Raw genomic sequence first — 27714 nt, 5'->3', positions numbered from 1 at the left:
GTCTCTGAACTTGCGCAGCTTCTCTGCGCCCAATGCCTTCGTGAATATGTCAGCTACCTGATCCTCTGTGCTGACATAAACTAGATCAATAAGACCTAGTAAAACCCTCTCTCGCACATAGTGATAATGCACCTCAATGTGCTTTGTTCTAGCATGATAGACTGGGTTATTTGCCAAGTGTATACTACTCATGTTGTCACAATAAATGACAATTGGCCCATCTGTAGACTGATGCATATCATAAAGTAGCTTATGCAACCAAGCTACCTCACATGCAGCCATTGCTGCACCCCTGTACTCAGCCTCTGTGCTCGACAAGGCAACTGTAGGCTGTTTCTTGCTGCTCCAAGTAACTGCAGCACTCCCAAAAGAGAACACATATCCATTGATAGATCGTCTATCAGAAATACTACCAGCCCAATCAGCATCAGTGTATCCATGCAACTGTATCTGAACCCCAGTCTCATAAAATAGTCCATACTGCAATGTGGACTTCACATACCTGAGTATGCGTCTAGCCGCATCCAAATGTGGTTTCCTTGGAGCCTGCATAAACTGACTTACCAATCCAACAGCATAGCTCAAATCTGGCCTGGTAATAGTCATATAAATCAAACTTCCTACTATGCGTCTGTACATAGTAGGGTCTTCCAGAAGCTCACCTGCATCTGCGCTCAGCTTCACATTCTGCTCCAAAGGAACTGAAATAGGCTTACAGCCTGTCATCCCATATTTGGACAGCATGTCCAATCCATACTGCCTCTGCAAGAGCTGTATCCCACTTGGTGATCTAATCACCTCAATGCCCAAGAAATAACACAGCTCTCCCAAATCCTTCATCTCAAACTTCTGCTTCAATAGCATTTTCACATGAAGGATATCTTCATCACTGTCACCTGTCATAATCAAATCATCAACATAAATGACAAGTAGCATAATACCTTTCTCTGTTTTTCTCACATAAAGTGAGAAATCTGCCTTGGAAATCTGAAAGCCAATAGTGACAAGATACTATCCTATCTTGTCAGACCATGCTCTAGGTGCTTGCTTCAAGCCATACAATGCTTTCTTCAACCTACAAACAAACTCAGGATGAACATCATGCACATAACCTGGTGGCTGCTCCATATAGACATCTTCTTGCAAATCACCATGCAAGAAGGCATTCTTTACATCCATCTGATGTAAAGACCATCCCTTTGATGCAGCCATAGCAATGACTGCTCTTACGGTTGCCATCCTTGCAACCGGACTGAATGTTTCTTCATAGTCAATGCCATATGTTTGTGCATACCCCTTGACTACTAATCTTGCCTTGTATCTGTTCACAGAACCATCTGCATTGTGCTTCACCTTATAAACCCACTTACAGCCAATTGCATTCTTACCTTTAGGCAAAGGTACTAACTCCCATGTAGCATTTTCTTCTAAGGCATCCATTTCTTCATCCATGGCTTTCTCCCATTTTTCTTTTCCCATGGCTTGCTCAAAAGATGTGGGTTCTGGTTCCTGTATCACTTTGACCATATATGCATACTGAATGGCTGTAAATCCATCATATTTCAGCCTATCCACAGGATACCTAGCTCTGGTAGACCTGCGCAAAGTAGGTTCACTCCCAGGTGCTCTCAAAACATCCCTGGTCTTCCTTACTCCAGGTGTAACAATAGAAGGAATACCCAACTCATCATCAATGCTCTGTTCTGAGCCACTGGATTCACCATCCACATAAGAGTGACCTGCATTCACATCAAACATGGGCTGATCAACCTTCTCTTTTCCTTTTCGTGATACCTGCATACCACTATCTGCATTGCTTTGAGAAGAATCTCCTGATCTCAATCTGCCTGTCCATGGCGAAGAATGTGAACCAGTGCTAGAGGACGCTCCAGGTCCACTAATGTTTTGTGACTGCTGCTGTGAATTTTGTGCAGCATTACCATTTCGTGCATCTACATCATCAATCACATTTACTGGTTTATACCAGCTACTCATTTCATAAAAAACAACATCTCTGCTCACTGTAAACTTACGAGTAGAAGGGTTATAGCATCTATACCCTTTTTGCTGCAGAGAGTAACCAATAAAGATGCACTTCTCAGCTTTTGGATCCAACTTGGATCTCAACTCATCTGGCACATGTACATAGGCAATGCAACCAAAAATTTTCAAATGAGAAATATCTGGTTTCCTACGAGTATACCTCTCCTCTGGAGTCATTCCATGTATTGCTGCAGTGGGAGTCCTGTTCATTATGTAGACTGCTGTAGCAACTGCTTCAGCCCAATAAAAATCTGGCAAGTCTTTTTCATTGAGCATGGCACGAGATACCTCTCCAATATGCCTATTTTTCCTTTCTGCAATTCCATTTTGTTGTGGGGTATAACTGCATGAATATTGCTGCTTTATGCCATGCTCCTGCAGGAACCTTGCAAACTCATTTGAGAGGTACTCTCCCCCTCCATCTGACCTTAGGCATTTTATTTGCAGACCTGTTTCTTTTTCAGCCATAGCTTTAAGGGTTTTGAAATGCCCAAAAACTTCACTTTTCTTTTTCATAAAATACACCCAAACTTTTCTGCTATAGTCATCAATAAAAGTGACAAAATAATGACAGCCTCCAAGAGATGCAGCTTTAGTAGTCCACACATCAGAGTGGATTAATTCCAATGGCTTCTCACTCTCTTGAACATGTCTAGGAAATGGTTTCCTTGCCTGTTTTCCAAACTGACAGGCTTCACATACCTTATGCATTTCTGCAACCTTGAATTTTGGCAATCCTGCAACAATATTTTGGGCCTGCATTGATTTAAGTCGCTGTACATTAACATGACCAATGCGTTTATGCCAGATATCAATATCTGCAACTACACCGGTCCCATGTGCAAACATTGCTGCACTCAATTCAGACATGTCTGCATCCAACGTAAACATTCTGCCCTTCTTCTTTCCTTTTGCTATCAAGCGACCTTTATTTTTCATATCCTCAACGAAGCATCCATGAGGATTAAATCTGACCTGCAAGCCCTGCTCAACCATTTGACCGACAGAAACCAGATTCTTGGTGATATTCGGGACATGAAATACATCGGACAGGTATTTCTTTTTCCCATCCTGCATAGACAAGGGAATTTTTCCAATCTGCACAATAGGATGTGCAGTATCATCACCAATCTCCACAAATCCTGGTTTTTCCATTTTCCTTGCATCCTCTATCCATTCTGCATGACCTGTCATGTGGTTTGATGCACCTGAGTCAACATACCATACATCATTGCTTTCTTCTGCACTTGTCATAGAATTGTTCATGTGCTGCACCATGAACAAATGCTCATTTCTGTCATCACCCTGTCTGTTAGAAGATGCATAATTCCCTTGTTGCAGTTTTCCATTCATGATGTCATTCTGCTTTTTATAGCAGTCTTTAGCCATATGACCCATTTTACCACAATAGTAGCATTCAACATTACTGTTTGCATTTTGGCCTCTTTGCCATCCACCACGACCTCTTTGGCTCCCCCTGCCTCTAGAGTTACCACGTCCTCCTCCATAGGACTGGTTTTCTTGAGTTTGCTGCATATTCTGATTTCTACCACGGCCTCCAAATCGACCTCCTCTACCTCTGCCTCTACCTCTTCCAGCATTTGAGTAGAAGACAGCTTCTTTTGAAGTTCCTCCTGAAGAAGATGCACCACCATTTCTCTGCTCCTCAGAAATTAGAAGAGCAATCAACTCCTCAAAGTCAGGAAATCTTTCACGAACGGAAATGGATGTTCGAAACTGTGCATAATCCTTTCCTAGACCATTCAAGGTCACGGAAACTAAATCATCATCTTCCACTGGCGACCCAATGGAAGCAAGTGCATCTGCAATCTTCTTCACCTTCATGTGGTAGTCATTGATGCTCATATTTTCTCTTTGCACATTATGCAACTCTTGCTTGAGCTGCATTTTCCTGGCTTGAGTATTTGTGCTGTACATTTTTGACAAAGTATCCCATGCCTCCTTTGGCGTACTTGCATCCTGAATATGCACAATCATAGAGTCTGAAATACTGATAGATAGCCAGTACATAACTTTCCTGGCTCTCTCATGCCATGCTTTGAATGCCTGCATTTGCTGTTGATTGGGAACATCAGGAAGAACTGGTTCTTCTTCATTTCCTGCAACAAATTCCCAATATCCTTTTCCCATAAGGAAATTCGTCATTCTAAACTTCCATGCCTGGAAGTTGTTCTTGTCAAGCTTTTCAGTGACAATCTGTGAAAGAGAGTCAGACGCCATTACAGAATACTGCAAAAAATTCTGTCACTGCAAAAACACAGCTTCACCCTCACAAGGGCAAATCTGCAAAACTGGCGAAAGTGGTATTTGACCACACAGTCACTTCCTAGTGACGATTTTGCATAAACAGGAATCAAGGATGATTCCGTAACTCCCAATGTCTCTGCACATAAGCATACGATGCAATTTCTGTGGTAACTTTTCACCGACCTGTAGAACAGTGGCTGAACAGCATAAAACTGAGCCTTTTCTTGAGTGCGTGCAGAAAACTTCCGCCTCCAAAACAGGCCCCGAAATGGCCTCAAATCAAAAAAATAGGGTCGCCAAGAGCTAAAGCTCTTTCCCGCAGCATATACTGCCCTCTTGCTTCACCGCGAAGGGCGTCTCAACCTGAGACAATGCACTCCTGCAATTTCCGGCTGTGCTACCTGCTGAGATCTGCTCCCAAAACAGAAAATGAAAGCAACACTGCTCCTCTTACTAGAACACCGCGAGCTTGGCTTGCTTTCTTGAGCTCCTTACCACGAACAAGGCTCTGATACCATGTCAAGATTGTGGGAGAGAAGGAAGGAGTCTCGCTTGAAGCTTTCTTGCTTGCACAATGGGGGAAGACACACAAGGGTGGAGGCTGAAAACAGTTTTCCTCTTCTTAGTTGTGTAAGCCAAAAGAACTCAAGTACAAAGAAATAGAAGAACCCTAGATATGGGTCTCAAACCAAACTCCACTAATTAAGGTGGCATACTAACTGAGCCACGAACTAGAGTAGATAAGGATAGCTATCATGTAGCTATTATTCATGGGCGGTGTACCAACCGCATCTGCAACTAACACGTCGGTGACATAAATGCACAACGGTCACCCTGGCGTATCACGAGTGGAGCTCGATATCTCAACAGCTGTTCGGTGTCGAGAACCTCAATGGGGAGGCCACACCTATCCCATTGCATATCATGACCTGAGCGCAGACGAAGCAGGCATGCATATTGTTGCCAGGTCCTAGCAACCTTGATGCAGCGTCAATCGGGAAGAAGAGCCGTAGACTAAGAAAGAAGAAACCCGAATCTAAGATCACGTTGAAAACTAAGAGTGCCATGACCTTGCTTACTAGAAAGAAGGTCACTGACGTAGAGGAAGAAACCTCAGCTCCTAAGATGGCCGAAAAGGGAAGTGCTAAGGTAGGGGAATACCCGCATCCGAAGCGCCAACTAGAGGCTATCGAGAAATGAAGGAATGGGTAAAAGAGACCCAAGAGCATCTAAAAGATGTTGAGCTATCCTAGAGGATGTGATCAAAGATCTCTCCAGCATAAGCACGCTAGTCTCACCCCCTCGACCAAAATTGAGAGATGCGACTGCACTACAAGCGATACCACTTAGGCAAAGCCTTGACACTATAGGCCAGCAAATCAGTCACACGGCCATTGGTCAAGACAATCCGAAATAGGAGAAAGACGAGCAACCAACGACGTCCTTACTAGGCTAGTGACCACCCTTGTGATGTTGAGCTTGGGAGAACTGCTTAGGAAGCATTCCACCCTATGGCAAGATGTGAAGCAGTGGGTTGAAGGATCATGAGAGCAAGCTGCTGCAGACCTGCACGACCATGATGCAAAGACACAAATACGGAGTCTGATGCTGCACTCTGTGCCTAAGTCCTTTCATGTTAATGCTTTCTGGGAAGGCACCAAGATGCATGCGGTCTTACTTGTCTTAGCCCTAAGCTATGCAACAAGAAAGGGGATTGTAAACACATGAGCGGGGGTTAGTGTATTGAGCCACGCAGTGCTTCAAACTTGGGGAAACCTGCTTCCTATCAAGACCACCAGGTTCAATGTCACACTAGCAAATAGTATGAGAGTGAAACCATTCGAGGTACTTAAAAAGTGGTAGATGAAAATCGCAGGCATCCAGTTCTTAGTTGACTTTATAGTCATGAAGGGAGTGGACCATGATATCCTATTAGGCTGACCCTGGATGCGCAATCCCAGAGTCATTGAAGATTGGGGTAATGGCTTAATCTTCCTTGGAAATAGAATGGAAGCTGCGAGGGTAGAGATGGACACTTGGAAGACCTCACTAGTCGACTTGGATGCCATCTTTGTGATGCTTAAAGGTAACGCTCAAGTCAAGAAGTCCTATGGGCCCTTGACCAAGTATATCCCATGCCTAGAGGATGAGCGAGACTGGATGCATGTCTTGCTATGATCGACTTTCCATTCTTGGATCATGAGGCATACGAGCAAGCCATCAAGACAATTGGCAAGTCAAAAGACACACCCTTCGTACCAGTCTGCATGATGGCAAGAACCCTTCATGGGTGACCTAAACCTGTCACATTCCAAGTGCCAAATAACAAGAGGGAACTCCAAGAGATTCTAGAGTATTTGACTGGCAAGCTAGCTGGCAATCCAACATCAAATTTCAAGCCACTTCAAGATCTGTTAGACAAACCAAGGTGGAAATGGACCAAGGTGCATGACTTAAACCTCATGTACAATTGGGCCCTAGTTCCCGATCAGAGACAAGAGATATACCAGAACCTAGGAGACAATGAGCAGTCGAACAAAGTTGACTCCAATGATGAGTACGAAGACTGTCATTCTTTCAGTGACAAAAGTGAGGGTGAGATAGACACGGTGAAATACGACACTGAGGGACGAGAAATAGAACATATACGAGCGATAGAAAAAGAGTGTCTTTAAGATAGAGCGAGGGGTCATGCGTATGGATTGTGACCACACTTGGTTGGAACACATAGGAGCCATAGATTTTAAACAAGTAGGCCTAACCCAACTAGGTACCACACCAGTGTTTAGAACAGAGTCACCCTCTGAGCTGCGACCGCCAGGAGAAACCACCTCTTCTAGCAAAAATGACGAGTTTGATTCTAAGTTGGAAGTAAGCTCAGATAGTGACCCAGAAATACCTAGACCATCCAAGACAAGATGCACCAAGGGGGACCTACCCGTCCACTTGAGGCGCAGATGGTTGAAGGAAGAAAGGGCAAAACAGGCTAGGGACACGCAAAGAGAGCAAAGAAAGCCATAGGATCTCTTGAAGAGATTTATGAAATTTAAGAAGGGTGATAGGGTAGTAATCTTGTTGGGTGCCAAACTCCAAGGGCAAACAAGTGAACCCATCAAGGGACAGCCAAGGTCAAGGAGGTGAACCTAGCACAGGAAGGGGAGACACCCCGATCGATATTTATTGCCGATGACTTGACTGAGGAAGATGAGACGAGTCTCGTTACTCTCTTGCGAGAGTATATAGACGTGTTTGCTTTGTCCTTAGAAGAGCTTAAGGGGGTAGATTCGAGTGTAGTGACTCATAACATACCCATGACTCCAGACGCAACACCGGTCAAGCAACGACCGTACCCGATAGATCCAAAACACGATCATGCAGTCAAAGAGGGGATTGACAAGATGATGAGAGCAGGATTCATTTACTTAATTGAGCACACAGACTAGGTGTCGCCCATAGTCATAGTGATGAAGAAAAACAAAAAGATTAGAGTGTGCATCAATTACAAAAAGGTGAACGCTGCCACTAAGAGAGACAACTATCCATTGTCGTACACCAAGCACATGCTTGAAAGAGTGACAGGCAAACATGCCTACAGCTTTCTAGACAGCTTCTCTGGATACAATCAGGTGCAAGTGCATCTTACGGATAAGCATAAGACTGCCTTCGCCACTGAGTGGGGCGTCTTTGCTTACATAGTCATGCCCTTTGGGTTGGCTAATGCCCCAACCACCTTCGATGGCTCATGTACACCATATTTAAAGATATACTTTGCAAGGAATTGGAAGTCTTCGTGGATGACTTGTGTGTTCACTTGACCTGGAGAGAACACTTAGACAAACTCCGAGCAGTCTTTGAGTGGTGTTACCTATATTGTCTCTCCCTAAACCCCTTAAAGTGCTAGTTCTGGGTGAAACATGGATGCATCCTAGGGCACATGGTGTTGAAGAACGGCATTGCCACTGACTTCTCAAAAGTTAGGGTTATGGTTGATCTTCCGCCCCCAATCAACTATAAGGGAGTTCAATGCTTCTTAGGCATACGAGATACTATCGACGGTTTGTGCTGAACTATGCATTGATTGCCAAAACTTTGCACAAGCTGTTGATCATCTTCGAGTGGACTGAAGCATGCCAACGAGAATATGAGCACCAATTCTACGAGCCCCAGATTGGACCATTACCTTCCATGTGCATATTGATGCTTCGAAATTCGTCGTGGGGGCAGTGTTGTGCCAACCTGGCAAACACAACCTCGACTATCGAGTGAGCTTTGCTAGTAGACAACTCACTGAGACTGAAATGAATTACTCGATGACTGAAAGAGAGGGTTTAGCCATGGTATTTGATGTAAAGAAGTTTCAACATTATTTGTTGGCTATGCCTTTTACTTTCTTTGTGGACCATCAAGCCTTGCTATATCTAGTAAACAAACTCTGCGCTATAGGACGCATAGCTCGATGGCTCCTTCTACTTTTAGAATTCAACTTCTCCATGGTTGTACGGAAGGGAAAACAATACTACATGACTAACCACATGTCACGCATCCCCATGGGAGAGGCCACTGGACAAGGCATTGCCAATGAATTGCCAAACGCCCATCTGTTTAACCTTTCTAGCGAGAGAGATTTATTCAAGGCTGATCTAATGCCATATTGGGCAGATGACATCGTTCAAGTGCTGGAGCATGGACTACATGAGCGACTGATAGAAAAAGCCCGACTTAGGCAACTTATCCTCAAAATCCAACCCTATCAGTTGATAGTAAGCCAACTATATAGGCTAGGGCAAGACGGGTTGTTGCGTAGATGCGTATGCAAGCATGAGATGCACGATGTGCTTGCAGAGGTGCACAACGAAATTGCTAGAGGGCACTTTAGCAGAGACACGACAGCCCGCAAGGTGCTGCAGTCTCAACTGTGGTAGCCTACGCTTTTTCGTGACCCTGTATGATTCGTCAAGCATTGTGACAAGTGTCAGCAGACAAAGGTCCCGATTCGCAAGGATCAAATGGCGTTGACCCCAATCATTGCACGACAACCCTTCAAAAAATGGGGATAAACTTCATAGGACCCATTAGTCTTGCGGCACAGTATTCGCAGGCCAAATACATCATTGTGGCCACATAATACCTAATGAAATGAGCAGAAGTGAGAGCGACACGAAAGAATGATGATAGAATGACTGCCAAGTTCTTATGGGAGCAGGTGATCTCACGATTCGGCTACCCCATCGAACTAGTCAGTGACCAGGACACGCACTTCATAAATGAAGTGATAGCGTATCTTCTATCCACCTTTCTAATTATCCATCGAAAATCCTCTCCATACTACCCTCAGGTAAATGGGCATGCAGAATCCACAAATAAGATCCTTGTAAACGTCCTGCCCAAAGTAGTCTCTGCTTCGCACAACGACTAGTATAACAAGTTGATGGCAACCTTGTGGGCTTACCGTACAACTTATGAAATGGCTGTCGACCAGACTCCCTTTAGATTGACCTATGGGACTGAGGCAACATCCATGAACAAATTCCAACTCTTTTCTTTCTTGTTTTCGTGAACAACTCCTAAATCTTCTTCACGATCTTCCACTTGATGATGTCTAGAAACTTCTTAATGAATGCTAGATCTCCCATTGATGATCATTCTCTTTGTTTCTTTACTTTAGTTTTCTCCCAAACAACTTGCCACCAAGATGCACGTCTATGTTGCTTTAACAAGGAGAGGAAATAGTCCACCACCTAGAGCCTGCATCATGATGGTAATATGTCTCCACCATTGTGGGATGAATTTCTTGTAGAAAGTGGCTTTGGCAATGAGAATCTCCAATTCTTCAGTGGTAGAGGGAACTTTGCAAGCATCCATTGAATTCTTCTCCTCTTGGCAATGCCATTTCCTTCATTTTCAACCTCTTTTCTTATGCTTGTTGATGGTAGTATTTCCCCGTGCGCACCAAAAACGTGGAGCCCCAAGAGGAACACCAAGAAAATAGGGATTCTACTGCAAGAAAATCTATCTTGTATAATCAACAAACATCTTTTTCATATTTGATGATACAAGATAGATTTTCTAACAATATCAAAATACATACTCTAATACCAATCTAAAAGAGCCAATTACTCACATCCAAGAAGCACATAGAACGAGCAAGAAAATATGACTAACGTGATGATCAAGGAAACCATAAACTCTAATTTAGAGAAATATTTATAATGGTGAAATATAGTAAGTAACAAGAAACTCACCCCTTGCAATGGCGGTGAGTAAGTAACAATGGTGAAATATAGTAAGTAACAAGAAACTCACCCCTTGCAATGGTGAAATATAGTAAGTAACAAGAAACTCACCCCTTGCAATGGCGGTGCAAGGTACTCATCCCTTACAATGGTGGGAGGTCCAAGAAAGGAGTCCTCAAGAAGGAGATTTGACAAATGACCAAAAGATAATGGACATATGATTTTCCACCATTTTTATATATCCCCCTTCTCTAATACTAAATCCTATGCTTTATTACACAATGGTTCCTTTTTTTCACCCAAAACAAACTCATAGAGGCCTTTTAAACGAATAAACAAGTTTGTGACACAAAATTTCCATTATGGGTAGTTATTCTTGTCTAGCTTCTCAAATATAGGATTTTCATTATTCTCAACCCTATCATGACAAAACGGAGTAATAAAAAACAAGCAAGTCTTGTATAACCTTTAATTCACAGAATATGCAAAGTAATACACCAGTTGCTTTTTTATTAATTACTCAACAATACATATAATCTGCAATCTATTTGTAGATAAATCTTATGTTTCATTCTTATAAACACCTCATAACTTACAAATTTGAAATATTTAACTTTTATCCCAAAGAACGGCCGACATAGCCAAAGTTACTATATATCCTAAAATTGCTTACCACAATCTTGCAGAGTTAAAATAAGGCCCAAAATAACCTTAAATGGCCAAAATCACAACAAGCTCAAGCTTAAAAGGACACATCTATAGAATATACACCATTCTACTTGCTCACCAAAACTCATAGTAATCTAAGATTTTTGCTCTACCCTACTTGAATTCTTCCTTCAGATCATTGGTATTGGTGGTGTGTTGAGAATCTGCCAATCACACCCTATATATGCCCCTTTGTATGGAACAACTAGGCTAGGAAGATGTAGTCCATTCTAAGAAGAGAGACAAAATCCCATATGCATAGTGGATGTTAAGTACTGCAAAAAAAAAACTCTATATAATGATGTACTTGAACTATCACTTTCATATGATGATAATGCAATAATACTTGTCTCTTATATCAAGTGTCTGTGTCATTGTCAGTACTACACAAGAATGTCTTTATGAGTCCAAGTCTCAATCTTGGAACCTAATTCACTTGTGTAATAACAGTTGTCTTCTTTGTCAATGTCATCATGATTTCTCTCTTCATCTTCCATCCTCCATAGCTTTCGCAGTTTGCCATGCTCTAGATCCCGCATCGTTAACATGGTATCAGAGCCCAGACGGGCATGGCACTGCTCCTCTAGCTCCAGTTCACTCTCATCTAGATCAGTTTGGGCTCAGTCCCCAACTCAGGCCAAGTCTAGGACCTCATCTCCTACTCTTTCTTCTCACTGCCTTGCTTGGAAGCCATAGCTACACAGCACATGCCCTGCTTTGAGCACTCATATCTCCTCATAGAGACCATACCTCTTCACGATTCCTTATGGGGGAATCTTCCCCAACACAAGGCGCTCCTTCTTGGCACCTCACACCTAAGCATTGCATACCTTAGAGCTCAACATTGTCGATCTTCTCAACTTCTACTTTGGGTGTCCTCCATAGCCAACAGGACCCAACTCACTTGGAGCTTCTTGATCTCCTCATCCAGGCAGAGATAGCCGATGTTTTCTTTTGGGGGTTTCTTCCTTTGCTCAAGGCGCATCACTGCATCATGATATAGATCAACATTACACACTCTCTGCCCCGGCATTGCCTGTTTCCTTGCTCGTTGTTCAGAACTGTGCACTTACTGGTTGTACGCTCTGTGTGATCAGCACCGGTCGCAAACAGTCTTGCGACCATAGGGATTTTGAAGAGCCATATATAAACCTTCTTCCACTCAGAGGGATCGTCAAATGCCTGCTTTTGCACGCTGCTACGTTGAAAAAACCAGCTAGGTTCAGAACCCTACTGTGGAAGCCATAGCTTTTCTACTTCAAGCTTTCATTTCACTTGAATTTCTCACTTCTCTAGAGTCAGCAAAACCCTTGCCACTTTGATCTGATCAACTTTCCCATCAAATCATCAAGGAGGGGAGATTTGTGCTTGGAAGATTTGAAAGAGTTGAAGAAATCAAGCAGCTCAAGCAACAACCACATCAAGCTCCTCTTCCAACTCATCCTTTTCACTCTTCTCACTCAACTGAAGGTTTTGCTACTCTGATCTGCTCCAAAACTCAATCTTCAGCAAGAAATCAAAACATCAAAATCAACAAGAAGAAGGATTAAGAAGATCCAACATCAACATCAAGCTCATCAAGAACAGTATCTATTGATACTTATCAAGTGTTATTTGACACTATTCTTCTTGTATCCTTTGATACACTTAAGTACAATGCTCTTACTAATTTATCTCAGATTTGAAGTTGATTCTTGGTCATATCAATGACAATCAAGAAGATTTCTATGTGGATACACTTCATGAAGAGTAATATGACTTGTGTTGCTTATTTACATGACATAGAAGATGTTCTTACTCTACCTGCAGAAGGAAATGGAGTTGCCTACACCAAAGAGAAATCAATGAATCCATTTGAAGATTCTGAAGACATGTCTACCACTTTGCTTGAGGGGGACAACAGGAAGAGCAAACTCAAAAATACTGCAAGCAAAGTCAATAAAGGAGTAGACCAAGAAGATCATGAAGAAGAGAAGAAAGACAATAAGATTTTTCATGCTGACAAAGAAATAGCATATGTTGAAAAAGACCACAAGGGCCTATTGGTCCTTGTCTCTCATTTTCTCTTTTAAAAGCATTGTACATGCCTTAATGTTCCTTTCATAAGCTTGTAAAAACTCCTCATGTAGCCTTGTACTACAGCCTCTGTACACTTTGTGAGGCCCCTGTTTCAGCCTCTGGATGTCCACCATGTTTATGGTACCCACACTTAGCCTTTTCTGCGATAGCCTCTGGTGTTTTGCCATGTGTGTGGTATGCCCAAATTTACAGGTGTTGCTCTCACTAAAGCCTCTATACACTTTGTACTTTCAGGTGGTGATTGAGGAGGGGTGTTGATAATCTGCCAATCACACCCTATGTATGCCCCTTTGTATGGAACAGTTAGGCTAGGAAGATGCAGTCCATTCTAAGAAGAGAGACAAAATCCCATATGCACAGTGGATGTTAAGTGCTACCAAAAAAACTCTATATAATGATGTACTTGAACTATCATTTTCACATGATGATAATGCAATAGTACTTGTCTCTTATATCAAGTGTCTGTGTCATTGTTAGTACTACACAAGAATGTCTTTATGAGTCCAAGTCTCAATCTTGGAACCTAATTCACTTGTGTAATAACAGTTGTCTTCTTTGTCAATGTCATCATGAGTTCTCTCTTCATCTTCCATCCTCCATAGCTTTCGCAGTTTGCCATGCTCTAGATCCCACATCGTTAACATGGTGATGTCCAGTTGCACTATGGTTTAGGTTTCATGTTTACTCTTCATGATGTATGCCATGTACTCTCACAAAGAGCCTCATCTATGCTAACACTTTGCATGATGCATGCTATCTAGTTTCTTTTGATGATTCCTCATGGAAGATTTCCTGTGGTAATACTGTCATTGTACGTGGTGCTAAGTCAAATACTCTCTATCCCTTACTTGTATCTGGGTCAATTCACCATGTTTTAACAATGGATATACTTCCATGTGTATGTTTACGACATCATCACCTTGGGCACATATCCTTGAAAAGAATAAAAATACTTACTTGTTTGTAGTATCTTTCACACCCTGACTATAAGTGCTTTAAGTCTTGTGATAATTGTTAATATGCTAGGCAGGCACACAACACATATAATTTTGGTATGGTATGCATGGGTGAGCCATTGGCTCTCTTCATTCAAATGTATGTGGTCCCATGCCCTGCAAGTCATTAGGTGGTGCGAAATATTTTGTTACTTTCATTAATGACTATACATATAAGGTTTGGGTATTCCCCATAAAGTGGAAATTGAAAGTCTTGGCTACAATTCAGCATTAGCTTGCTTTGCTTAAGAACCAATCTGGGTGTAGGCCAAAATGCCTAAGGTCAGATAATGGGTGTGATTATGTCTCTAAAGTCTTTGAGCAGTTTTGTGATGAGATGGGTATTAAGTGTCAGTTGACCATCTTGCATACCCCACCATAGAGTGGTATGGATGAGCACATGAATATGATAATTTAGGAGTGATTTCATAATATGCTTAGGCAGGCAGGCTTACCACAACATTTTTGGGATGAGGTACATACAATTGATAAATTAGTCCCTATGTACTACTCTTGATTATCAAATTGCAGAGGAGGTATAGCCTAGAAAACCTTGCTCATTTGCGTGTCTTTTATTCTGAGGCTTTTTTCCATGTACCCAAGGACAAGCACAAAAAGCTAAATCATAAGTCTAGGAAATGCATCTTTCTTGGTTATGGGGATGTAGATAAGATAGGCTATTGCCTATGGGGTTTGTAGGCTCGGAAGGTTATTCATAGCCATGATGTTATTTTCCATGAGGAGAAAATGCATAAGTAGCCTGAGCATATCATTGATGGGACCTAAAACGGGCCGGCACTGGCTCATGCACTAGCCAGACCTCTATCATGCGCATGGCCTCGCGGACCAGGAGCGTGGATGACACATACATTTCCTAAACATCTTGCGTTTGTATCACGTCTTGTAGTCCAACTCTAACCCAATTAACACTCCTCAGGGGGAGTCCCAACACATTGCCAAATAGCACGAAGTACAAACATAGGAGGTCCTCCCACGGCTGACTGCCGCTACCTCACTGTGACTCTCCTACACCTTGGGGATTGGCCCCTCGATGCGTCGCTAAACCCATATCTTGATCGTCTCCTGACTGAAGAAGAGCGCTAGTCGTGTCAATTTCGGCGCTTTTCGAATGGATGTCCTCACTTACATCACACACATAAGTACTTGACCCTTTGATCTAGACCGCAAGGCTTAGCTGGAGTATAACCCAGAGTTATATACTTGGCTCATGTGCAAGTAACCATTATATCTAAATGTTGAATGCCCTTGACCTCCTAACCTTCAATCCTAGAAAGGATTCTTCTCAATCCAGAAAGGGAGGAGGTAAGATGAATCAAATTAAAACCAATCAAGATCAAGCAAACGCATAAACACATAAGAAACTGGTGATGTAGGAGGAATGTCACAAAAGCTTTGAAATAAAAGGCAAAAAGTATGAAGGGATGAATCTATGTTGGACCTTAATGCTTTCATTCAACAAACATAAAGTCTTTCTTTTTGGTAAATTATTATTTTTAAAAGCACTAATGGGAATTATGGTTCATGACAGGAATGAAAGATGTCACAACAAGACCATGCCCATCGACTCCCCTTCACGAAAGAGGAGAGGACCCAGTATGACATCTCCTTGGCAAGTCGTGCCTACAACCAACTAAAAATTCAAACCATCCATAACATCGAGGAAGTAGTGGCCAAGGAGGAAGCAACTAAGAGGGTCATAGAGTAGTGCAATCTCGATAAGTACCTCGAGAAGTTTGCACAAGAGCCTGACCACACAAAGTGTGTGGAATTCCTTAGAACGTACAACCCAGATCAGGAATGTGGAACTATCATAGTGGGAAGGGGGGAGAAGGCCAAACAGGTACAGGTACCCTTGAACCCAGCCTTGGTGGAGAAGGCACTAGGGTTAGAGCCTAAGGTGGAGAAGAAGCAGAAAAGAGACGTCTATGCCATGCTTAAGATGAAGAGGGAAGAGGTGCTAACCAAGGACACCATCAACATCTAGGATATCCCTGATGCTGAAGCTCGCATGCAGGAAAAACTGGTGCACTCATTGTTCTCCAGCCCAGCACTACAATTCCCTTATGCATCGAATCAGGGTGCCTATGTTGAAGAACGTGGCAGCTCGCACCCTGGATAAGGTTGACTAGAATGGCTATGTGTGCAAGACCATAGACCAGGGCAACAAAATCTCCACTTCACGCTTAGGGCACATCAAGGGCATGACATACCTAGGGAGGTAACACTCACCCATGGTTAGACCTGTCACTCTACGCTACACACACCGCACCTCCCTACCACATGAACGGGGTTCTCAAGTGTGAGAAATTACCTAGGCTTGCATGTGGCTAGACCCAGCTCCTCGTTCCACCAACACAAGCACAATGCACCACATAGTAAGGTAGACACTCTCCTTAGGTAGAGCACCGCACCTTCTCCTTTCAGGTACTACAAAATGAGGCAAACCACCAACTTCGAAGGCCCCATCATCCACTTGACATCTAATTGGCTTCTTGATCAACCATCATTGCCAAAGCTTCTAAAGCATCTGAGTCCACATGTGGCCCTACCATCACCTGACCAACAACTTGCCAACTGCCTACCCTTTCCCAACAAATAGCTAGAAGTGCCATGGGACTGACACTCATCTCGGAGGGGGGTAATGTTAACCTCAATTCAAGATGATGGAAAAATTAAGAAAAAAGCGGAAAAATGATGGAAAAAAAGTAAAGGCGTAGAGGCGGCCCCTAAAGCTAAGCTACGGCAAAAAGCACAATTTTAAATGGAAGGCATCTCAAAAAACTCTAAACACTCTTGAAAAAGAGCACCAAGCTCCCTTGTGGCATTTGTAAAAGAATAGATGGGTATAGGGTTGGGGCATGAAGCAAGAAGAGGGAATTAGAAAAATGGACCTTGCCATAATAGCTGGTTATGTAAAAAGAGATGGGTATCAATGGGATTTTGGGGCTTGTATATAAAGTTCAAAAAGTAAATGGAAGCTCATTCTTTGGTGTGTGGCTAACAAGATTCCTCTCTTCTTCTCTTCTTCTCTTCACCTTGCTTGTGTGCATGCTCTTGCGAGAGGGACTGTGAGAGTGTGAGGGAGTGAGTGAGTGTGTGGGAGTGAGGGATCAAGAGGGTGAAGCTCTTCACCATCTCCTCTTCTCTCTTCTTCTCTCTGTAAAAGAGACGATTCTCACAGTAAACAAAATAATTGAAAAATACAAGAATACACCAAATTTTCCAAAGAAACCACAGTCAAGGTGGCTAGGCATGAAAATGTATTGCCATGAATTGCTGAGAATCAAAGATGAATACTGCAACAAGATACTCACCTCTTGCTATAGTGGACATAGGTACACACCCCTATGATAGGCGGGAGGAAGGATCCCTCAATCTTGTATTCTTCAAAATGGAAAAAAGATACCTTACAAGTTACATCTCCACCTTTTATACCAAACCCTCACATATACTAGACTAAGGTATTTTATGCTTTATTACAAGCCATCCCAGCCTAGAAGAGCTTTGTCCTCAAAGCTGAATTGGGAACAAATTGTAAGGATGATTACAAGGATAGCTTAAACCATATGGAATTATGCTGAAGTAGAGCCCTTATGTTGATAAAGAATCAATAATTTGATGAAGAAATGACCATGTAAATGAAACACACTGCTATAAGCTGTCCAAAACAGGCTATATACAAAATTGGCCATATCTTGAGCTAGAAATGTCCAATTTTCATGTGCTATATATAGAAATGTAGAGGACAACATGTAGTATCTAGCCATGCCTTCAAAATCAAATTTTGATGAAGATAAATCAATTAACTTTCTGACATGAAATTATTACAACAAGCTGTTTACTGTTCTGTTCATGAACTGTCCTCTTGTAAAAGCCATAGAAATTGCTCCAAGTATGATGCTTGTTGCGAAGAAGATTCTTCGATAGGCAAACCTTTTCATTTGATAAGGTATTCCACAAGAATTCGGTTCCTTAGAACCTTCTCCCTCTTACCAATAATCTTTTTGGGCTCATAGATGATCAAACCATCATCATCCAAGGGAGGGAGTTCTTCAAGAACTTGAATTTGGGGACCAACATACTTTTTAAGCTAAGACACATGAAAAACATTATGAATCTTATGCTTGAAGGTAAATCAAGCTGATAAGCAAGATCCCCAACTCATTTGACAATGCGGTAAGGACCATAAAATCTATGAGCAAGTTTATTGTGCCCTCCTTTGAGAGAAGCATATCGTGACTTGGGAACCTTCAAGAATACCCAATCATCTTCCTCAAATTCCACATGTCGTCTTTTCTCATCCGCATAGGCTTTCATGGTCTCTTGAGCTTTCCGAATGTTGTCCTTGCATTGCTTCATAAGAGCCTCTATCTTTTCTAACTCCTTACGAGCTTGTGGATTCACATCTTCATGGAATAAGGCACACGGTACTTGCACTTTGTAACCATATAGAGCTTCAAAAGGAGACATTCCAATCATAAGTATTGTTATGGCAAAACTTTGCAAGGTAAAGCCAATGGTCCCAAGCATTTTGTGTGTCATGGCAAAAGTGCCGCAAGTATACCTCTGGCCATTTGTTAACTCTTTTTGTTTGCCCATCGGTTTGCGGATGGTATGCTATCCTAGGAGTCAATAGAGTTCCCATTGAAGAGAATAAACTCCTCCAAAAGCTGCCCATAAACTTAGTGTGGCGATCGGACACAATCTTCATTGGCATTCCATGAAGCTTGAAGATAGATTCCATAAATTGTTCAGCCACTTGCTTTGCTGTAAATTGAGCTTTGGTAGAGATGAAATGGACTGATTTAGTCAAACGGTGTACCACCACATAAATGCTATTCCACCCATGCTTTGTTGTAGGTAATCCCACATCAAAATCCATGGTAATATCAGTCCACTTACCATGAGGAATAGGAAGTGGCTGAAGTAAGCCACCTAGTAGAAGAGAAGAATCCTTGTTTTTTTGGCATGGAAGACATTGCATAACAAAATCCTTAACATCCCTCCAAATACACTTCCAATAGAAGCTCTTATGGATATTATCAAAGGTTTTGAACAACCTATGGTGTACCGATAAAGGTGAAGAGTGCATCTCATGCAAAATACGATATTTGAAAGAAGATTGTGGTGTCAAGTAGACTCTACCATGATACCATAGAAGACCGTTATGCCATTTGAAATTGGAATACTCCTCTCCTTTGCCTTACTGAAATTCCTTCATCATTTTTTATGCTTGCTCATCAAGCAAATACTCTTCTTGGATATCATTGATCCAATCCTTATGCACAAATGAAATTGTTGAGATCAAGCATACCTACATTCTTGATAAAGCATCTACTACAATGTTACCTTTTCCAGCCATATAGGATATTTCAAAATCATAGCTTTGAAGAGTAGCTAACCACCTCCGTTGCTTGGGGGAAAATTTTTATTGAGAAAGGAAATATTTCAGCACACAGTGATCGCTTTTAACCTTGAAATGGTTGCCCTAAAAATGATGCCACTTTTTAATAGCATGCAAAATTGCTAACATCTCTTGTTCATAGACATGTAGTTGACGCTCCTTATTATCAAGCTTGTGACTCTCATATGCTATAACTCCATGGTCTTGATAGAGAACATCCCCAACTCCTCTTCCACTAGCATCCGCACATATAGTGAATTCCTTAGAGAAATCCGGGCAAACAAGAATAGGTGCTGAAATTAAGAGAGATTTCAGCTCGTTAAAACTCTTGTCGGCTATGGAGTCCCAAAAGAAAGACTCTTTCTTCAACTTATCAGTTAGAGGAGCTACCACATGAGCATAATTTTTTATGAATCTTCTATAAAATGATGATAATCCAAGGAATCCCTACAAAGAGGTAGAAGAAGTCGGTGTATGCCATTCTTTGACACACTTCACTTTGTTAGGATCCACTCTTATCTCTTTTTCTCCCACAATGTGACCTAGATATTCCACTTCTTCTTCCATGAAAGAACAATTTGACATTTTGGCAAAGAGTGTGTGTCTTCTTAATATGTCAAAGATTACTCGTACATGCATCAAATGCTCCTCCTTGGACTTGCTATAAATGAGAATGTCATAAAAAAATACTAGGATTGTTTTGTATAAGAGAGGCTGCAATATTTTGTTCATGAGAGCTTGAAAAGTGGCGAGGACATTTGAGAGCCCAAATGGCATGACCAAAAAGTGGTATAGCCCTCTTTCGGTCCTAAAGGCTGTTTTATACTCATCTCCTTCCTTCATTCAAATTTGGTGATAGCCCGAACGAAGATCAATCTTGATGAAGACCTTTGCATCCTTAAGTTTATCCGAGAGATTGTCAATACGTGGAATCGGGTATCTATTCTTCACCCTGGATTTGTTCAACTCTCTATAATCAATGCACATGCGAAAAGATCCATCCTTCTTCTTTACCAAGAGCACAGAAGAGGCAAACGGAGATTGACTTGGGAGATTGACTTGGCTGAATTATACCCATTTGCAGCAACTCTTTGACTTGTCTCTCCACCTCTTCCCTTTCAAACTTTGATAAGTGATAGGGAGGTTTGTTGATGGGCTTGGTATTAGGCAACAAATCAATAGGATGGTCAATCTTTCTCTTTGGAGGCAAAGATGATGGTAGCTGAAATAAATATTTGTACTCCTCCAATAGCTCTTCCAACCTTGGATCCTTTTTCTTTGAAGAAGAGAATGGCTGATTTGGTGGCTTCTCTTCATCTACTTTTGCAAGCAAAAGAGTGATGATCGTGCATTGATTTATTTTCTTAATTTCTTCATGGATATGATTTCCAACTGTTTTTGACCAATGCACTTCAATTCTATATGCTGTCCATTCCATTTGAACGCCTAAGTCCAATGAAAATTTTCCAATGGACTTTAACCAATCACAGCCAATAACAATATCAATAGGAACCATTTCCAAAGTAATTTTATCTACTTGTATGGTACATGAAGGAGATAGAGTAATAGGAGTGAAGGAGATAGAGTAATAGGAGTTTGTAGGCACACTTCATTGCTTGACTCATAAGCCCCATTTGCAACTTGGATCTTCAATGGCACTTACATTTGTTGAGGTAACAATTTCATCCCATGTAAAGATTTGGTATTTATGAAGCTATGGGTGCTAGTGTCTATCAAGAGATGAACCGCTTTGCCATTGATCAGCCCTTCAAGTCAAAGAGTATTTTCTCCCTTACAACCGGTCCATGCATCATGACAAATGGCACACAAAGAACCACCCAGATCAAAAGGAAAGCTGTCCACAATGTCATAAAACTCATCATTGCTTCCATCATCCTCATCATGCATGTCTTCAACCATAGGATTTGCATCCACTTGAAACACATTTGCCTCTTGATTCTCTTGTCCTTCATCTTCATTTGTTTCATCAATGATGACAAAATTGAGATTGCCATTTTTAGATTTACATTTCAGCCTATGGTCTTGTGTCCACTTCTCTCCACACTGAAAGCATAAACCTTTGGCCCACATGTCCCGAATTTGATTATTAGAAAGGACATTGCTGTAAGTGCTATTCGGAGATCCTTAATGTGTATTTTTAGCCCTTGTAAAATTCTATTTTTCTTCAACCATATTTTTGAAATTTTGCCCCTATTTTTGTGCATAATTTCAACCGTGTTTTGAGGTAGAAACAGTATGAAAGATCAGTATTTTGCTATTATAAATGTTGGGACTATTATACCCCCTGTTTTCCTACCTAAAAGTGTCATCATTGGGTTGGCTGAAATAAGCTCCAAACTTAGAGGACTGATTCGATGAAGAATACCCTACACATTTAGGCTGAAATGTCTCTGCCAATCATTGTCAAATGGATGCACCTACACCTAAACTTGAAAAGTACGTGGGCTCTGAGACTACAGGAGGTGTGCAAAGTTCCTCCCATGCCGGGTTATGCACCCCATCAGGGTCATAATTGGGAAGGGAGGGTCACCTCTCTTTTGTCTTCCCAACTCACCTGGCACCTGCTTTTCCTCACAGGTATTGACATGGCAAGTACATTCTAGGCTAAGAAAACTGTGATGCTATGCATAGACGAAAAAAGCCTTTGATTCTTTGATGAAATGCAAGTGGAAAATGGAAAATTTTGCTAAAATTGAAAGAGCTATGGATAGGGAATTACCCTTTGCAGTGACTCACTGCTTTTACAATATCCCACTTACCATTTTCATTGGCACTTTTTAGTCCTAAGCATCAATGTTAGCACCACTAAGTCAAGTACAAGTTAGGCACAAAATATGAGTAATGAATCACTGTATGCAATCATTTGGGCATCTATTTATGAATGGACAGAGTTGGAAATCAGTAAACAACATCATTCAACCCTATGTAAGGTACTATATGATCATGACATCAAGGATTTACTCTTAATTTCTTCCCTTTCAGCAATTGGAAATCTTGAACAAGTGGATTAATAGGGAAATCAAGAGTAGAGAACAAGAATTACCTCATGATTGTTGTTGAAGAATGGTAGATGTTGAGATGACAAGCTCAACACATGCGGACATTGATGATGGACCGCCTGGTTAGATGGGTCCACACATCTACACTTAGCACGTCGGTGGTCATTATGACTCTCACATAGCCACTGACTCATTACTTATTATATTCAGGTCGTTACACCTATTTACAGCTGGCATAGTTATAGTGCCAGTCGACTAGTTTAGTCGGTTATGCATTGTTTGACTTAGTAGGCCACTTTCTTTTATGTTGTATCTTATCTATACTTTGTGTACATTGTAAAGTGTGTGGAAGAAGAAGAAGAAACCAGCAAGAAAACGTTTTGACCTCCATCTCTCTTCTTGTCTCTTGAGCGAGCTTCTCCTTGTGCATTCTGTGTGTGTTCGGCGCAGCATCTTGAGCAAGTCCCCCCACCACGCGATTCTTGACAGTAGATGAAATATCCAATACCAATCAATCCAAAACGGAATGTATATGCTCAATTTCATAAGAAAATTGTCCCATAATGGATGCTCCAATATGCTTCAGCTCATAGTGTTCAAGAGTATTCCAAATGAACTTGAAATGGATTCTTCAAGTAAGTATCTTCAATTAATGGAAGAAAATAATCCCAAGAATGAAGAAGAAGCTCAATCCTTGACAAGCATCAAGAATTTATGGGAATTCAAGATCTTCTTGCCTTCATGAAGAGAAAATGCCTTCAATTTTTTATAGATTACTCCAATATTGACCATCCTTTGATGTAGTAGATTCAATGAGACCTTCTTGAAGCTGAAGAATACAAAAGCCCCATGGTTTGAGCCTTGTAAGACCAAAAATTTTGAAGAATTGAGTGGTTGCCCTATTTTCCTCCAAATTTGAGAAGAAGAGTTGCTCCAATCTTGACAAAAGCCTTCAATGTTGGATACTTGAGGTGTAGGGAAGCTTCAAGAAGCAAGAAATATCAAAAGCCCCATGAATTCTTGAAGAAATTTGAAGAAGTTTCATGCTGTCCAAGATCCATAGCTAGGGTTTCATGTAAGCTTCAAGAACTCAAAGGGAGATGAAAGAAAGCTTGTATGGGCCTGATGTAGAGTGCTTTTAAGGTAGGATAAGCATCACATAAGCTCTAGAAGAGCTACAACCTCAAAATCTTCACAATCTCATAAGGGAGTGTGCTGGAAATTGGCGCAATCTGCTGAGAAACACACTCCTATACCATGTGACCAAAATGGTTGTGAAGTGTACCAGGTACTCTACACAAAGCTTATGATCCATAGAAAATGCCTACTAGGCGATTTGATGGATGGAGTCCATGGGAGGAAGATATGAGCAAAGATCTCCATGGCAGTTTTGTAGGAAAGCTTGAGAGAAAGAGGAAAGAGGAGAAGAAACCCTTGCTTAACAAAAAGTAACCCTATTTAGTCTTCCATGATCCCTATTTAATTTCAGTTAGTCCAATCTTCCTCCAAAATGACCTATGAATTGGCTATGAGCTGCTATTTTCACCATAGAACCTCCAAAATAGTGATGACACATGTAGATAGCCATGGCTAGTCATGGTTTGAACTGTAACTAGTCCTGTGACCAAACTTTTTCCTCCCAGTTACCTTGTACCAATCCTGTGACTAGATCCACCATGAAAATGACCCTTCCCATGGATGAAAATCCATCCTCTGATACCAATGTAAAAGAGGCAATTCTCACAGCAAATAAAATAACTAGAAAATACATGAATACACCAAATTTTCCAAAGAAACCATAGCCAAGGTGGCTAGACATGAAAATGTATTGCCATGAATGGCAGAGAATCAAAGATGAATGCTGCAACAAGATACTCACCTCTTGCTATGGTGGACATAGGTACACACCCCTATGATAGGTGGGAGGAAGGATCCCTCAATCTTGTATTCTTCAAAATAGCAAAAAGATACCTTACAAGTTACATCTTTACCTTTTATACCAAACCCTCACATATCCTAGACTAAGGTATTTTATGCTTTATTACACTCTCTTCTCTTCTCTTCTCTTCTCTTTTCTCGTGCACGCAGCTATGGTGGATGGAGCTTGGAGATAGAGGAGGCTTGAGGATGTTTGAGCTAGCATCTAGGATCGTGGAGCTTGCTTGAAACGCTTGAAACAATAAGCGGTCCATGGGTCTTGGTGGTTGAGCGTGAGCTCCCACTACATTTTGGTTCCATTATTGGGACCAACAAATTCAAGGTTGAGCACTTGCACGCCTCATATCGAGCATCGAAGTAAGGGATTCGTCCCTGAAATGGAGTTTGAGATAGGTAGGAAGTTTGGGTTTTTTGATCTTCGAAACAAGTAAGTATTTTGGGTTATTTTGTTAGTTTGATGATTGGAAAAGATGGAGAAATCATTTCAATTTTTTGCATTTGATCTTTGTTGCATTTAGCATAGGTTAGGATTAGGAAATCAGATTAGAAAAGCATAGGACTTGCTATTGTAAAACAAGGCAAAACAGGGCACAAATCATTCAAAAATGGGAAAAAAGAGTGCTTGGGATGTTTAATGTTGGCAAGTGAGTGGTTGGGGACATCAAAACCTTACCTGAGAAGGGGGTTAAGAGCCAAGAGGTCAAGGAAGAGCTCATTTAATACCCTGACATTGAGAGCGAGAGAAAGAGAGAGAGAGAGAGAGAGCTCTTGGAGATTCAATTCGATCTTGCCATCAGGGAGCCGACCGCGCGTTCCAGGTATATCAAGCCCTTCCCCTTATGCCTTGGTACTGATTTGGAAGCTCTTGCGTGATATGATTGCATGTGTTGTAAGATTTGAGAAAATTAGTGCCTTCGCTACCATCGTCGCACGCCGTTCGGCTTGTCTGAGGGCTGAGTCCCAGAATCGGCCCTCGACCCACTTACTCTTGGTCAACTCGGCCCACTAGTCAATTCAGCCCATCTGAGCATATCACTAGACCCACTCGCAACTCAGCCCTTGGCCAATCTACCCCATTCGGCCCTCGACCTCTCCGAATAGACCCCCTCGGCTTGTCCAAGTCACCCTGTCTCTGAGCTTCCCATTCGGCCCTAGACCACGACAACTCGGCCCATCCTCGAGCGACACACTCGGCCCACAATTTCCATTGGCCCTCGGCCCATTCAAATCCATCACTTGGCCCCTACAATTCGAATGAGCCGAGTCTGGATTTTTCCAAATTTTTAAGAAATTAGACCAGACCCAGCTAGAGTTGTCGATTGTGTAAACCTTCGCGAGTCCTCCCGACGTGTAGAACTCAATTCTGGCACATGGAATATGTAAACTCATAGGACATAGCCACTTAGCAGTTCAAGTAGGCTATTGCAAGATCCAGAGTCCTAGCGCCTTGAGTAGTTTGGAAGCTTATATTATCCTTGGAAAAGGTTTTTCTACCACAATCTAGGCATGGCATTGTGATACATCCATTATATGGTAATTAGGATTGTGGAAATGGATATCCAAAAATCTATATTTTAGGGGAAGATCAGGTAATCCATCTTTCTTGTAGCTGCAAAAACTGGAGTATCCTATAACCATGACTTGGTCAGCCGGTATAACCTTAGATGTACTGGTTTAATTTGACTTGCCATCCTCCAATGAACATGTTTGAGTTCAATATTGCCTCATAGAAGAGATAAATCTTAGCAACCTTAAGGGTTTCCATCCACCTTAGCCTCTTTAAATTAATCTGGAGGTAAGCAAGACAGTTTGCGTCAATGTAACAATACCCTCAGCTTAACATCCATTGTCTTTTGTAATACAATGGCAAAGGATTGTATATCTAATCTAATATTCGCATCATCTGGTTTCTCAAGCTAAAACTAGAGAAGTGCATTGTTTGCTGACTTAAACATAACTTGGAAAATCAAGAATCGTTCCCAAGGTTTGTCTCGCTGCGAGAAATGAAGAACATATATTAACAAGAGAAGATTTTCACAACTTAAGGAAAATATATTTTATGTTATAATTATAACTAGTTTTATTTACTTGCATCGTATCCTATATCAACGTGCACTCTGATACCAACTGTAATGTGACCGCTGCTCGAGCTGCTCCCTCAAGAGAGTATTTTTAATTACCTACCACCTTAGATTCAATATATAAAAATGGCTTCTTTGATTATCTCTTGATACAAATTCGTTACATGCCTTTATTTCACGACACAAAGACATAGTAAAGCAATCCCTTCTCAATAATTCCTTTAAGAAAAATAACTTATTACAATGTTTTCTATTCTAGCTAGAAATGATGTCAACCCGAAGATATTATTCTCTCCAAGTTTAGTTCCTAAATTAGTATTGGAACTTCCAGGATACTATTTGGAATTTGAAGGGTAGTTGGCATTTTGTAAGAGCCAAGGAGTTTATGACCAGAGCCCCCTAGTATCCTCACCTTCTCCTGCCAACTATGGTTCCTACGATAAGACCTTTCACGCCATGATTGGTCTATACTCACTAACGCAAAAAAAAAAAAGAAAACCCCTTGGAGTAGGTTTTATCCATGCTGGCCTTGGGGAGGTCTAGTGCCATCAAAGAACATTGCCTCAATCGGCATTCTCTGCTCATTGAAATATTACCTGGGTCGGTGGTCTGTACTCAATTATCCATCCTTTAGCCTGATGATTTTAAGAAAGATTAGTACCTAACTTACAATGACAATTGAATCTAAACAAGAATTCTATTTTTGAGAACAACTCCCTTGACAGACTTTTCTCAATGGAGTTTCATGGGTTCTTGCCTGTGATAAGTCCAAAAAAAATATTGGTTAATTTTATTACGAAAAATATTTTTTAAGGCAATTTCATCTCAATACCTTTTATATATCGAGAGTTAGCATCCGTGCTTATCCATCAAAGGTTCCATTAGTTCAATACAAATCAAAATTCTTAAGTCTTTTTAGGAACA

The sequence above is a fragment of the Lygodium microphyllum genome, chromosome 24 (genome assembly GCF_053477565.2).
Source record: "Lygodium microphyllum isolate KBCC chromosome 24, Lygodium_microphyllum_v1.1.10, whole genome shotgun sequence".
NCBI classification, from domain to species: domain Eukaryota; kingdom Viridiplantae; phylum Streptophyta; class Polypodiopsida; order Schizaeales; family Lygodiaceae; genus Lygodium; species Lygodium microphyllum.
Note: the sequence above shows the minus strand (reverse complement) of the source record.